General features: G+C 37.7%; 1 protein-coding gene across 1 annotated transcript in view; it reads right to left on the bottom strand.

Moving 5' to 3' along the window:
- The window catches only part of ATP10B (ATPase, class V, type 10B), a 155,267-nt gene extending 140,760 nt beyond the window's left edge, over positions 1-14,507 (bottom strand). The window contains exon 1 of the mRNA XM_014947938.1: positions 14,427-14,507. The gene's annotated coding sequence lies outside the window, so the exon portion shown is untranslated. The remainder of the gene's footprint in view (positions 1-14,426) is intronic.
- Positions 14,508-15,087: the final 580 nt, after the last annotated feature.

Below are 15,087 nucleotides of genomic sequence, written 5' to 3'. Positions count from 1 at the left end.
TTATCCAGGACAGTCATAGTGAAGATATATCACTTATTCCTTAAATCAGTCGGAAGTTTTTTTAAGGTGGGCTTCTAAGTTCCTATCTTGTTTGCTAAACAGTTTTAATGGATAAGTGCTTGAAATACTCTGGTATTAGCACACACTTGAAGAGTGGCAGTGAGTGAGCTGACTGGAAAAGCGAAACTGTGCTGTTATCTCTGATTCTGGCAAAAGATCAGTTTCACAAAAAGACTTTTATTAACAGACAACACCAATAATGCTCAAGGATAAACCCCACTGGGTAGGAAGCAATGTTTTCTGTTTCTCATCACTGCATCTTGAAAAATACAAAACTAGGTAGGCTCTGGTCCATCAGTGTATTCCTTGATATAATAGGCTGTACAAAACAAACTGGGCAATATTATATTTTAATAATAATAATAATAATAAAATAGAATGTTAAAAATTACTCTTTAATATCTCTCATTTTCCTAAGCTCAAAACCATTCCTCCCTGACAATTTGTCTTTAGTATTTGATTTTGCTAGAGACTATTGCATTTGCAGGCTAAAGGTTTGTGCCACATGAAAGTGTGGAACCCCATCCTTCAGACGGCACTGCAAGAGCCTCTGTTCTTGCCGTCCTTTTCTGACATCGTTTCAAAGTGGATACTGCAAATCCCAGCTCTCAGGCCAACCTACATTTCATTATCTCTCACGTCAAAGCTGCGCTCCAGAGAGCAGATCTGTTATGCTTTGCATATTTGCAACTGGAAGTATGCTGATTTCCACTGTGCACCTTGGAACAGACTTAAAGGTTTCTTTCTCCCCCCCCAGTAACTGTGTGATGGATATTTCAGAGATTTGCCACCAGAGGGAGATGACAAAATTCCACGAATGAAAAAAGACAGTAATTGACTAAGACAGCTAAAAATGTTTGGGTTTTTTTTTCCCCTCTAGGTGGCTATAAACCAACTACATTTCACAGTACATTCTAAGCTCAATGTGCATGCCATATTTGATGAACATTTAAACTTAATTTACTATTTTTTCCTCCAGTAGAACAAGAAAAAAAGGAATCATAGAATTGTCCAGGCTGGAAGGGACCTCCAAAAGTCATCTAGTCTGATCCCCCCCGCACTCAGCAGGGACAGCCCCAACCAGACCAGGTTGCCCAGGGCTTCATCGAGCCTCTCCTTGAATATCTCCAGGAAAGGGGACTCAACCACCTCCCTGGGCAGCCTGTTCCAGTGCTCCACCACCCTCACAGTAAAGAACTTTCTCCTAATCTCCAGTCTCAATCTGTTCCCCTCCAGTTTAAAGCCATTGCCCCTCATCCTGTTACTACAGACATTTGTAAATAGGCTCTCCCCAGCCTTCCTGTAGGCTCCCTTCAGGTACTGGAAGGCTGCTATTAGGTCTCCCTGGACCTACTCTTCTCCAGGCTGAACAACCCCAGCTCCCTCAGCCTCTCCTCACAGCAGAGGTGCTCCAACCCCCTGATCATCCTTATGGCCCGCCTCTGCACCTGCTCCATCAGGTCCATGTCTTTCAGCATGGCTTGAAACATCAAAAGGGAAATATAATGTATTCTGGATTTTGAAAAGTTTAAAATTTGATGGCAAAAAGCAGTTGTGAGTTCCTCCATGTAAAAGAACTCAAAGCAAAGTCCAGATCAGCTTTTGGAGAATAGCATGCAAATATTCATTGGATTGGTTTACATTTAGCACATGCCTAACACACAACCCTCCCTTCCCTGAGATCTTTGACATCTGTGCCCATACAAAGATCTCAATTTGAGGGATCTATCCTGTATACAAGTTATAAATTATCTTTCTGGAAAAGCCTGCTCATTATAAAGAAATGTAATAGTGGGAGAAATCTCTTCCAATTTTAAGTTTGTATTTCTATTACAAGGCATTTCTTTAGCCTCCCTCTTTCCAGCTGTAGGATTTCTTTTGAACATGATTTTTATCTTTTGTAGCTAGAGATTATATCTGTAAAGGCTGTCTTTTCATATCATGCTCTCACCTCTTCTCCAGATAATTAATGCTTCTAGTTTCTGAAGTTACATTGAGCAATTGCTGGATGAGAGTAGTACCTGCTGGTGTCCAGAGCAAGTGCCTGTAGGGGAATACACTTGCCCCAAGTGCTGCTCATTACTTGTGACCCCCACAACGTATGGCTCAGTGGAGCTGGAAGCTTATTACCCACAAACTGCCCTAAGTGAAAGGGACAGAGTGACCCTACCCATGGGACTGACCACACAGCCACCTCCCACAGCACAACCAGAAACACCATGGAAAGAGCAAGGTAAGTCAAACAAGGGGCAGGGGCTGTTTCCCTGGTTTCCTTAAAGTTTCTCTTATTGTATTTTTAATATTCAAAACTGATTGAGAGGGATTAGCATCACCTTAGAGAGAAATTGAAAAAGGCATATAAAAAAATATGGTCTGTGCAAACTGGGTTAGTCAGGTGAGCCAGCCAGCAGAATCAGAACTGACTGCTCGGAGCTGTACTGAGCAAAATCTCTCCAAGCTTCTAGCCTTGAAATTAATTAGATTGACCCTTCCCCAATTAGAATTTTTCTACTCACTTCTTTTTAAACTAATTAGCTCATAACTTATGGATGGAATAGACATTTCTGGTATTTTTTTGCAGTTTCAAGCAGAATAGATTTTAGGACTCCAGATGTTTGTTAGGCAGGGTGAAATACTGAAGAGTGCAGTGCTTTATGGAGCCTTGCTGCTTCTACAGCTCTAGGCACGGGAAGAGGCAGATTGGCAGACTGAAGGGATCATTGGTCCACTCTGGTTTTCAACTGCTATCTTTTTATAAACAGGGCCAGATTTTAACAGAATCACCCTTTTAATTAGCACAATTAGCTCCACTAAACCTTTTTTTTGGTACTCTAATCTAGTAACAAGACAAAGAAGAACACCATGTGGTGCTTCCCTGTGCAATAAGAGCAATAAAAATGGAGAACAATGAAACAGATAGTTCACACCCCATGAAACAACCTAACAGGCAAGTCTGTTAATTAAGGCATTTTGCTTCAGTATTTATCCCTTTCACTTCTGAATTATTTCTTTTCCTTCAAGAGACGCAACTCAGAACTTCTCCACTTAGTTATTAACCAAAATTGCTCTGCCACCAGACATGACTTTTGCTGGAGCCATTTAGAGTGAAAACTCTTGCTATATGCCATCAGAAAGGCAATGCTCTGCTGAAGTGCCTACTGTCACCCTGGACCCTTTACTGTCTAGATCGCTGGATCCTGTTTTGGATTCACCTGAAAAGATTCCTCTCTTTAACTGTGAGGAACCCCATCATTTTGTGAGCTGAGGTTTGCCTTTTAGAGTTGCCCCAAATTCTCCACTTGTAAGAAAGGAATGTTCCTGGCTGTTGAAAAGAGCACTACTAACACACACATGAAGTCTATGCTGTACTTGGCTTTTAAGTCAGCATTCCAGAAATATTTGGCAAAGACACAAAAAAGACAAATTCTCCAAAGGACTGTTTCATACAAGAAGCTTAGATTTCTTTCAGTCTGTGCTAAAGAGTCCCTACGAAAAGAGTTTCCAACTCTTTTCTTTCAGTAAAACACTAGTTTTGGAGAACGGTTATTGCAAAAGAGCTTAGCATATCCCTAACTGGTTTTACATTGAAACAAAAGGAAAGCGAAATTTAACCTAACAGTGGCAATTTTATTTTCCTCCCTAGAACCATACAGTTGTATCAGTGAAGGAAAACGAAGGGGAAACTTACAGAAAAAAAAAAAAAAAAAAAGTTAATTCCACTCCCACTACAGGCCTTGCTTACCAGAGAAGTGAAACAGTATTCAAACAACTAGGGAGTTGAAGGAGGGAGGACTGTTGAGGTCACACCAAACCCATGAGGGTTGCTGGATCCTTGGCTGAACAGGCTTCAGCAGGAGGGTCAGTTCTACCAGAAGCAGCAGCACCTCTCACCCAGCCCGCTCTCCCCACAGCTCACCTGCCCCACAATGCCCAAGGGAGGAGATGCCAACAGAGGCAATCAAGAGCAAAGGTTCACCTCATGCTCCAGGGCTGTTTCTAATTAAATGAAGTTCACAATCAGCAGGCAGAAGGTTTCCAACAACACCCTCTATTATGCAGGATGACTACCATTAAAATACTGCTTGCTAACAATTAGAGTGTTAATCATGACTTCATTAATGCATTTTTTCCTGTATAAGATAAAATTATGGGAACTGGAATGAGAGATGGAACATGATTAAACTTTTAAATAAATCCATGGTGATTCACTTCAAGGAAAGACTGAAATCTGTTAATGACTTGCAACTCCATGCTGTGGACAGGGAATAAACCATAAATTTATGAATAGCTATATAGTAACCAAGAAGAAAAAAAGTTAGCTGTTTTTATCTTCATAGCCAAATACCTAGTGATAAACATAATCTACCTTTTGATTAAGTCTGACCTTGAAACATGCTTTCTTAGGAACATGGCAAGTAATTTCTTAGTAAACTGATGTTACAATTAAAAAAAAAAGAACAAAGTATTATTGCTTGCATTACAGAACATTTTCTCAAACAATTCAAATATTTGTTTTAAAAAAATGAACTGCACTTTGGCTATTTGTTGCATCAATTAATTACTCATCACATCCCATTCACTTAATTACCAATTGTTCATTTTCAACAGTTAAGTTTGAATTAATTATCAGAATTCTGATTAAACTGTGCCTGCCACATCAGACATCACATTAAAGATTACAGGAGGAATGAGACTATCACTGGATTTTATGCTTTGGGCAGACATGTCCCTTTGTAGCATGAGGTGGGGGAAGTGTGAGTCAGAAGCTCTGTAATATAAAGTAGATAATTTTATGGTTTCAAATAACTCTAGATTTTCTGTTGCACTTGTGAGTCTCTAACATCTTAACCAGTATGAAAAAAAGTATCTCTTACTGCAAAACAGGATTTTGAGGTCTGTGGAACAAGATCATAGAGTCATAGAATAATTCAAGTTGGCTTGGTTGAACTTTATGAGGTTTGCATGGGCCCACCTCTCAAGCCTGCCCAGGTCCCTCTGGATGGCATCCCTTCCCTCCAACAACCAAAAACCATTTCAGTTAAGCCTATGTATATTTGCAGAGTTTTTTATTAATTAATTTGTGAACATTTTCTGCCCCACTTCAGGATGATGAAAATATTTCACCTTGTGATCCTAACCCAGCTAGTCTCAAACTAACTCTTAAGTGACAAGAACTGCCCCAAACCTCCTCCCTTGTTCAAGGAGACAAAATGGGAAAGAAAAAATGTTTTGGCAAGGTGAGTTGCTGAAACAGCTTGAGGCAGTGGCGGCTGTTCAACAGAACACAGTCGTATTCATTTCTGCTCCCTGCCAAATATACAGGAAAAATAAAGAAAGCTAACAGGACAGAACAAATTAGTAGATGGAAACAAACAGACCTACCCCAGTCCTCTAAACACTCTTTAGCTTCCCTTGGCAGTGCTTTTCAAATTAAATATACAGAACTCAAACAAGCAAGATAATCAGAAACATCACTACACTAATAGACATCGATGTGGGGAAAGAAGAAGTAGGAGGAAAGGTTTGATTTAGATTAGTCTCAGTGTCCAAACTTGAAATACGAGAAATAGTGAGGGGGTTAGAGTAGGTTTACTTATGAATTATTAATCATTTAAATTGCTTGTTAATATGTACACTGAAAGTATACAAAGATTTTTGCATAAGAAAATAACCCCTCCCACAGCATATGCCAAAAGAGCTTAAAAGTTTAAATGTAATGACCTGCTTTGTATATTACACAAATCTTAAAAAGCTACCTATTCTTTTTTCTAGTTTAAAGTCATCAGATTTTTAGCTTAAAAGACCTAGTATCAGTGGCAGATTACAAAATAATGCAGAAAGCAATTCAAGACAAACATAATGAACTACAGTCTGTAAAAAGATAATGGAAATTGAGGACCAAATTATTTTAAAAGTTGATCCCATCTCAGAAGTCTAAACCCATGTAGCTTTCAGCTTCATATCTCACATATACATAAAGAACTACAATATCCTCAATATCCTTGTAATAAAACTCGTTTTTGTATGAAGTCATCACGTAACTTTAAGCACAGTCTCCAAATTTAGTGCAATGCAGAATCTGAGAAGTGTGGACTATCATATCATTGGGCCTCCATAGAATAATATAGGAGGGAAACCCCAACCCCACCATATACATGAGAATAGGCCATATTTGTGGATCATTCAGCGATCCAGCTCAAACTGCAACTTTGACACCTACCACTCAATACCTAAACTAGTGTGCTACTGTATATAACAGTGTCATATAAATCAGTGTATACAACAAACTGCATCCAAACTACAGACAACTACCAGGAATTTGATGGCAAAATTAACCTGAATCTCACGCAGAAAGCAACAGCCAAGTCACAGGTGAAAGAAAGTGGAAGTAGAAGACAAGGATCTGAACATTCAGACCAGTGCTTTATTAAAGACAGTTTAGTTTCAGGTCCACTTTAGGTGAAATCCAGCTACCAACGTAATTCATAAGCTTAAAGGCTCTGAAAAAATGTCATTGAGTTGTCCTGGCTAAAGCTCAGCTCTGAACCTTCCTGCATTTTGGAAACTCTCTAAAGGGACATCATAGTTTCCTGCCTAATTTATCTTTTCTATTTTAATGAGCTTTGATATGCACAAAAGCAAGCTTTTTTTTTTTTTTATAACAGCAACAGTGATAACTACAAATACAGCCTTTTGTCAATAAACCAATTTAAATCATTGCATAAATACAGACTAATTGTTGGGTTTCATTTAACTTTGCACTTCTGTTGAAATTAACTGCCCTGCCTCCTTCAAGGAGGTAATTTACACTGAAGGCTGCTGAGGAGACTTCATCATCCCTATAACAGACTTGCCAATGCTGTCAGAGTAAAACACAATCTTTTCATTCTGCAAACGTAGAAGAGCACAAAGAGTAATTGGTCTGAGAAACAATTCTCCAAGACATTCCGAGAATGTCTGGTTTGACAAAACATAATTTGTGCTTGAAGGAGCAGAGGGCAAATGAATTTCCATCCAATATTTTTAAAGCAGCTTGAAGAAAGTAGAGCGCTACTTCACATTTATTCTTTTATCATAAAAAACCCCAAAATAAACAAAAAACCCAATCAAACAAAAAAAGCCCCACCTAAAATAAAACACCAAAAAACCCAACCCCAAAACAAAAGTATCACCCACAAACTAATCAGAATAAAGGTAAGTCATCCACTGACTTCCAAGTACCCAAGTACCCTTTTGTTACTGGTTGTTCCTCTTTGAAACGTGCAATTGGTGGCAGCAAATGGAACTCTTATCTTTCTAAAGCCATTTCCATTCAACTATCTCTGTTTTACCAAAAAAAAAATGTATTAATATAGATCAAACGGAGAACCATATTGTGCTAAAATCTAGACAGAAAGCAGCTTCTAGCATTCAGACAATTTCTTTGGACTCTGCTGTGAGCTTCTTAGTACAAAGAGCTCATATAGAGCTTATAGAATTCTTCAGACATTCTCTGCAATATTAAAAAAAGTTATGCCCATTTTAGAGGAAGATGAAGAGCGAACAAAGGACTTATTCAAGTAAAGCACAGTTCTGGAAAAAGTCCAGCAACCGAGGTTCTTGTCTCCTCTTATATTCATGATCTCTTTGGAGACCTGCCAAATACAAGAAAAATCCTCATACCCCTGGAAACATGGACCTTACCAGAGATGGAGTGAGAAGAGGCGTGGGAGGGAATCAGAGCTGGGGACATACTGAAAGACAGCAAGACTAGATTAGAGGCAATAGTGCTGGCAGAGTAAATATACAGTATGATATGTGTATGTATGATGACATGTATCCTATGCACATGGCTGCTGAATCACTGCAATATGAGGAGTGGCATTTAAAAAGCAATAACCATGGTTTACTTATGTGGGATTTGACAATCCCTGAGGATTCTCCCTGAAAGACAATGTTGTCTATTGAAGACCTGAACATCGATAAAATCAGTTCATGAAATAAGCATTCACCGGCGATTTAATTCACACTGGACACAGGATCATTGTTGCAAGTGTTCCTTTTCTCAGTCTTACAGAGCCTGTGGAGATTCAATAGTCATGAAAACTGTACTGACAATCCAGCCCCATGAATACAGGAAACAGAGGCTATAAACACATTGTAAAAAGTTTTGTCTGTTAGTGCTCGCAGCTTAGTCCCTATATTTTCCCTCTGACTTTGTCACTCCTGTGCCTGTGCAGTGTATGCATACAGGAAATCAAATTGCCATTTGGTTGTGGCCATTGGAGCTCTCTCACACTAGTGAGCTGCTGACAACAAAGCCTTGACAGTCAGAGACATGACTGTTTCTGTAACAAACACACTGATACAAATGTACACACCACAGTAAGTTAGAAGAAGAAATAATTCATCCATGAAATAATGCTTCAGATATACACTAACTACCTTAAAGAAATATAAAGTAGAAAGAGACTTTCTATATTTTAATAATATACAGGTTCTTAAAAGTCTCATTAAGCCTCATGTAGATTAAAAATAATGACTATTAATTTATGACATGCAGCGACTAGTTAGAGAATAAGGGAGTGAGAAAAAGAACCAATCTTAAAAGTTAGTGTCATTTAAAACTCAAGCAGTCTTATCTGTATCAAGGGAGATGGTGAAGATAAAATACTATTCTCTAGAAATCATTCTAAGGTAAAATTATTCCGACCAAATTAATCCCAAGAGTAACTGTTCATTTCGCTGGAAGTGCACCAGAATTGAATTTAGCCTATAGGGTCCAATGAAGTAAATACAAGTATTTCAACCTGACTTAAGCAGGCACTATATAAAGGTTTATCCTATTTATATATAGAGTGGAAACTTCATCTCCATATCAATTACATAGAGATAATTTATTGCTATATCAGTTCCTTTGGGTTGTTTTGGTTTGGCTTTTTGTTTGTTCATTTCTTCCAAAAAGTCTTCAAAAAAATCAATTACAGCCATGAAAGGATAAAACCCCAAAACTCTTATCTGAAACAAGCTTGCAGAAGTTTATTCCTCTAAAACTGCCAGGCCATATACTGTTTGTTTTCATACAGCCTTAAGTCAGAAATCATTCCACCGAGCCTTTAAGGAATTCCTTGGCTTTAAGGAATTTAACAGAACACTACCAGAATGTTATATAGCTTAGAGGTCCAACCTACAATGTTTTACAGGTAATTGTATTCCTACCACACAGTTCTATCCAAAGAGTTAAGAAACACAGAAAGGTATTATTCTCTAAAAAATTGACAGAAATTAAGAGAGCAATTTCTATAAAATTGAACAGAATACCCAAAGGAGAGTTTATGCTAATGGCCGAGAATAGACAAAGCCTGACATAGCAAGACAGTATAAAATAAACTCATCTCAATTTCTGAGTAAGTCTGAAGGGGCAGAACAATCTCATACCAGACTGGTGCTTTGCGTTACGTGGCCGTAGCATTTTTGATTCCTCAAATCACATTGTTATACTCTCTAACCACAGTCCTGGTTTGGTTTTCTGTCTTGCAAACTTGTTTCTGGTTTTTTTCTTAAACAAGCTTTAGTCAAACAATTTTTTATCTGCTGAAAACATCCAACACATCTTGTTTCCCTGACTTTAGCCAGGTAGATTGCAACAGAAAATTAACTTCTGAATAATCTTTTATTTTTCGTCATAACCAGTAAACAGATAGGGGAACTGAAACATGCACAAAAGAGTCTTAATTATCCACACATTTAAAGTTCTCAGTAAACTAACTTGCACCACAGTCCATGCCTCTAGCTAAATGAATGTGCATAAACAACTGAACAGGAGGAGGAAGTTTGTCTTTTAGGGGTGGTAGATAACTCTCACTCAGGTTTCCTGATGGTTCTCAGCAATTTTCTTCTCTTTGTCACACAAAAGCTGTTTATCACCTACACACACAATAATTTAAAATTCCTAGGATCTCTGACTGAAAGACCACTTACTACTCCATCTAGAAATCTAGCTTTAAATATCCTTGAACCAGTTTTCAGGAAAGGTGAAATTCCTGGTGAAATATTGATAAATGTTATATATTCTTGGTACAGTTGAAAGAAAGAATTAGTACAACGTGTTTCAGAGGGACTGAATGCTGCTTGAGTACAGATTGCTGAGACTGCTGAGACAAATGTATCGCTATGCTTTCCTGCTTAGAATTTGTAATGGAAAAGTACACTTCTCCATTGCTTAGTAAATGTCAAGATTTCAGAGATTTTCTTTATTAAGTTATTAAGTAGTATTTCTCAATTGCAATTATGAGATACATATGACATCAAAACCTCCTAGTTCTGCCTTCAGAATATAGCCAATTATTTATGTATATGTGCATATACAGTTTCATTGTTCATGAACTTTTGCAGATTCAGCTGAATATTAACAATTGATGAGTATTTCTAAAACAGATCAGTTTTGAAGAAGCAAGTTTACCTATGAAAACCACAGCAATGTGCATTCTCCTTTCAGCATTAAATGGAACAGTAAGCAGGGACTGAACCTAGCATTTAAGACATTGGGGTTTTTTTTATGGTACTTAGAAGCTATAATATCTATAAGCTATATTATCTTTCTTCCCTATTTGTGTTGCTTCTACAGCATAAAAATCTTTACTGTGCTACACCTTTGTGCATAAGCTCAGTTTTTTGTCATTGCTACAATAGTGAAACAAAAAACAGCTCTGGTCATTTCCTGTTACTCCCAGCCCAATGTCTTTGCCCCACCAAGCTTCTATTAATATTTTTTATTATTTTGCCAAGGTAACATTGGAAAAAAATCATTAACATGCAGTTTGTTGTGTAATAGCATCTGTGATGCATGAATAAAAAAAGAGACGCTTTCAGAATAGATTAATTATATTTCTGTTTGCCATTAGTTAATTTGAATTGATTAAAAAGTTTCTTAGTTATTACAGCCTGTGCTAAGAACCAAGGTGAAATGTGGTCAGTGTACCTCACTACTTACAGGAAATTATTTTTGTTATCAGAACTGGTTCAGTGCATTTGTAACTCCTTAGAGGCTTGGAAGCAGTTTTTCCTAACCATTCTTCAAGTTACAACTTCCATATCAGCATTTTGAAAATCGAGCTTCTAATCTATGAATAGTGAGCAGACTGCCTCTGCTTCTTACCTGTAAGATTTTCATCTTGCATAGTCAAAACGCTAAAGGCGAGCGAGCATGCCCCAGGTAACCAGCAGAATCAGGGATCTTCATTTCTCAGCCTTAAGCAGGTTTTAAGGTAACGATTTTTACTTCTTAAACCATTTATTCAATTCCAATTGAATTCAGAAGGGCAGAGTTAATACCAGCAAGCTGAAAGCTAGATGTGTCCTGAAATCCAAACTAATGTACTCTGGGTAAAAAAATTGGAATTTATGAACTCTCCCGCCAAAAAAGAAAAAGCCAAACCAAAACAAATTACTTCCCATCTGATAGTTACTACATGGAGAAATCTAAATAAGGCTTCTGCAAAATCGATTCTAAGTGTTAATCAGATAGACATTATTTAATGACAAGATGTGCAAAGACTCATCTTGGAGATAACCAGTAAAATAACTGAAACAAGTGATAGAAGATTTCTTGCTGGAATGAAGTACTATAGAATTTACTTAAGTACTTATATGCATAGGAAAACACCCCACTGTAGCTTTTAAAGTTGGCAAGTTCTAGTGGCTAGAAGAGGGCTACAGTAATGAGATACGGATTCGATCTATTTCTAGGCCCACCACACAGGTATCAATCGAAGTGGACAACTAAGAAGCCTCAGTTTCTTCCACCATCAAATGGAAGGCTCCATCTGCTTCATGGAGAAATCTGTGAATATAACACACTTCAAAGTACTCAGTCTTTATGCATGCACTTAAGGGGCAAAGGGGAATTTCCATAATTTCCAGGGTTGCCTGAAATCAGGAAGATGGAAAGAGCCACAGCCTGTCTTTTGGTAATGGAAAGTGTTCAGATATGTGGTTAAAAGTGGGATTCATCACTTGCAAGAGGCATCAAGGATCAGGTTTATGAAAACATGATGCTGAGATGTAAAGATCTAGGAAAAGTAAACTTAGGAGAAATAATTGCTACGACAGAAGAGAATACATCGCATTTTTTTCTTATTTCACCTGAATATTCTTAATACTCTTGAAAATATTCTCTGATATTGTTGGACAACCATGTGAACCTCAAGCCAAACAGCATGTTCTGACACGTGTTGAGAGACTAGAGACTTATTTGTTATATTTCGCCATATACCTAAGCAGCAGAGATTCTGCATTTCATTGACACATTCTCCCTAGTACATTGTGCCAAGTAGACTTACAGTGCTGTATCATTAATAACTTTTGTGCAGTAGGCACTTATGCTTTTTAGCACACCTACCATGGGGACATATGGTCTATTGCATCAGCCTTAGTAGGCTCCAATTTTTACCTACCAGGAAAATACTTTTTCTTGTGAGTCCACAGATTGGATTTTTCCTGTCATATTTCCACAAGTAATTCCCTGAAGCATCACAAGGTACAGTTGAGTATTGGTGCAAAACCCACAATGGGCAAACTGAAGGAAAATGCCTCATCTCCTGACCTTGTCCTGAAGAGCAGAACATTAATGCCAGCTGTTCATCGATAAAAATCAGTGTCAGATTTACCTCAGTCTCTTCCACCTTAAAAAGATGCAGTCAAGCTTTCTAAAATTGACTTGACTTCAGAGTCAGGACCACTGTCATACTATGCTGTTAATAGCATTTTTTTTCCTTTGTTGTTTATTATTTCTTCTCAATGTATTTAACAGTGCATTCAAAAGGAAAGCTAAGAGAATTATCCAGCAAAATAAGACATCATAGAAAAGTCTGGCTCAACTTCTGAAATTATATGGAACACCAGTATTCTCCCTGAACTTCTTTTTCATATTAATGTATATATTTAGCAGTTACAGACATTCTGCTTCTGACAACAACCCAGCTTGGAACAGCAAAGGTGTTTGAAATGAAGAGTTGATAATACAATGCATGAAAGCAGTTGGCTGACTTCAGTGTAGTCCTTTATGCCTTTTCAAAATATGAGCCATATGTAAGAACATAATTCAGTGCAGCCACATTCTGGTCATAAGGCACTTACATACCCATCTCTTAAAGGAATTAAGAAAAGGAAACTACAATATCAATTTCCATCTGAAAGAGCAGCACAAACTGGCTCACAATAATGGGAGCTATACAGTCAATGAAACAATGTTGTTACAGTGGAATTCTCACAGCTTCACATTTTCATTGTTTGAGCAATGACAACCAGTTTCAGCTACAAAGGTAGGTTTGAGCCTTGGTGACAATTATTTTTTTTTAATAGCAAAGAAAATTGAAATTGTGGGCTGTTAAAAGCTTGGAAATCTAAAATAATGCAGAAATTTTAGTTGGAATACAGAGACTTATTTTTAACACAGAAGTGTGTCAGCCTATGATGATATTTTAAAATTATTTCAGTTTTTAAGATGGTAGAATTGTCCCAGAGAATATATTTTTGGGAACTGATTTAATACCATGCCCTATAAATTAATAATTAAAAAAAAAAAAAAGAGAATGTGCTGCTTTACCTGCTTGACCTATTCTGACTTTAAAATAATCACTAAGGTCTTCCTCAAGACTTTTTATTTTATGCCATCAGTCTGAATACTTATGTGTCTGGAGAGGAAGTGTTAATATTTTAATTTAGAAAAACCCAAAACAATATATATGCTACTGCAGCCTATTTTAAAATTTAATGTTAAAGAGCTAGTTTTTTGAACCGAGTCAATTCCAAATCCTGTTGGCTGGGTCATGGTCTCAGATGATGGATGGATGGGGACACTGTCACTTATTTTGACCTGTAAAAATCTTCTATTTTAAGTAATATCTAAGAATTACTTTTAAAAATATTAACAAAGTGCCATTTCCCTTTTCTAAACAAATCTGTTTGTACCAGTTCCAACAAAACATTACTATTAATAACAAGGTGGAATATCTCTCCCTATAGAAAGGGGCATCCTGCTGTGACACACTATCTTGTTTGCCTTTCATCACTGAGAATATTAATCTCATGCAGTTCCTGCTGGGACAAAGATTTATAGTTTCTCAAATTTTGGAAACAGTTAATTAAGCAGCTGCACTAACTGAGTTTCAGTAAAAGGAAGCCCAGAATATTTTGAAAAATGTGAAGTAAAGCTCCATACTCAATTTTCTGATTCCAACTGGAGCAACTGGAGTACCCTGAAAAGAAAAGAAGCCCTTTTCTGGGCATGAAATGATCCATGTGTTTCAGAGTCCCATCCTCTGGCACTTTCATAGCTAAATACTAGGTCAAACAGGGATAAGACTGGAATAAAAGAAATTTCTTACCTCCTCGGAGCTTGCCTGTGGAAAGAAAAGATCCTGTTTGAAGGGGAAACCTTGATCCACAATTTGCAAGGACAAGTGAACTAGATTCAGTGACACAAGTTATTCCCCGCCTTGTTGACTTTATTACAACATGGGATGAAAGTGGGACTGGAGAGGGCTCCCTTAGCTGTTCAAAGGTAAAAAAAAAAGAGATCTTTTGTTCCTCTAAGAGGCTCAGAAGTAACTGTTGGGCTAAAGACGAAGCTTAGGATACTTTGACAAAGTTCCCCTTGTTTATAAAGTGGTGTGTGATGTCTAGGAGGGAAGAAAGAAAGAAGGCGCTGGGAAGTTTGATATCTTTAACCTCTCTTCTTGCTTTGCTTGGTAGCTAATGGATCAAAGCTGCTAAATGGACTGAAGTCATTGTCTGTGACTATAAACAAGGCGTCCCCTGGAATTCCCCCTTCCCATGTAGAGAAGCTCAAAGGATTCTCTTTACTGTTTCTCCTCCCTGGGTTCTTGGCACAGAGTAATGCGATGAAGAGGGAGGTAATGAACTGAGTGGCTACTTAAAGCCCCACCAAACGGACTGGCTGTGCTCTCCTAGATGTCAGAGTAGGATCAGTTAATGCGTGGGCTTCAGCAGGAATGTTGGGCCAAGAAGAGCTTTTTTTTTTTTTTT

The sequence above is a fragment of the Calidris pugnax genome, unplaced genomic scaffold, assembly GCF_001431845.1.
Source record: "Calidris pugnax isolate Ruff unplaced genomic scaffold, ASM143184v1 scaffold27, whole genome shotgun sequence".
NCBI lineage: Eukaryota > Metazoa > Chordata > Aves > Charadriiformes > Scolopacidae > Calidris > Calidris pugnax.
The sequence above is the reverse complement of the archived record's forward strand: the minus strand, read 5'-3'. Positions and strand labels throughout refer to the sequence as shown.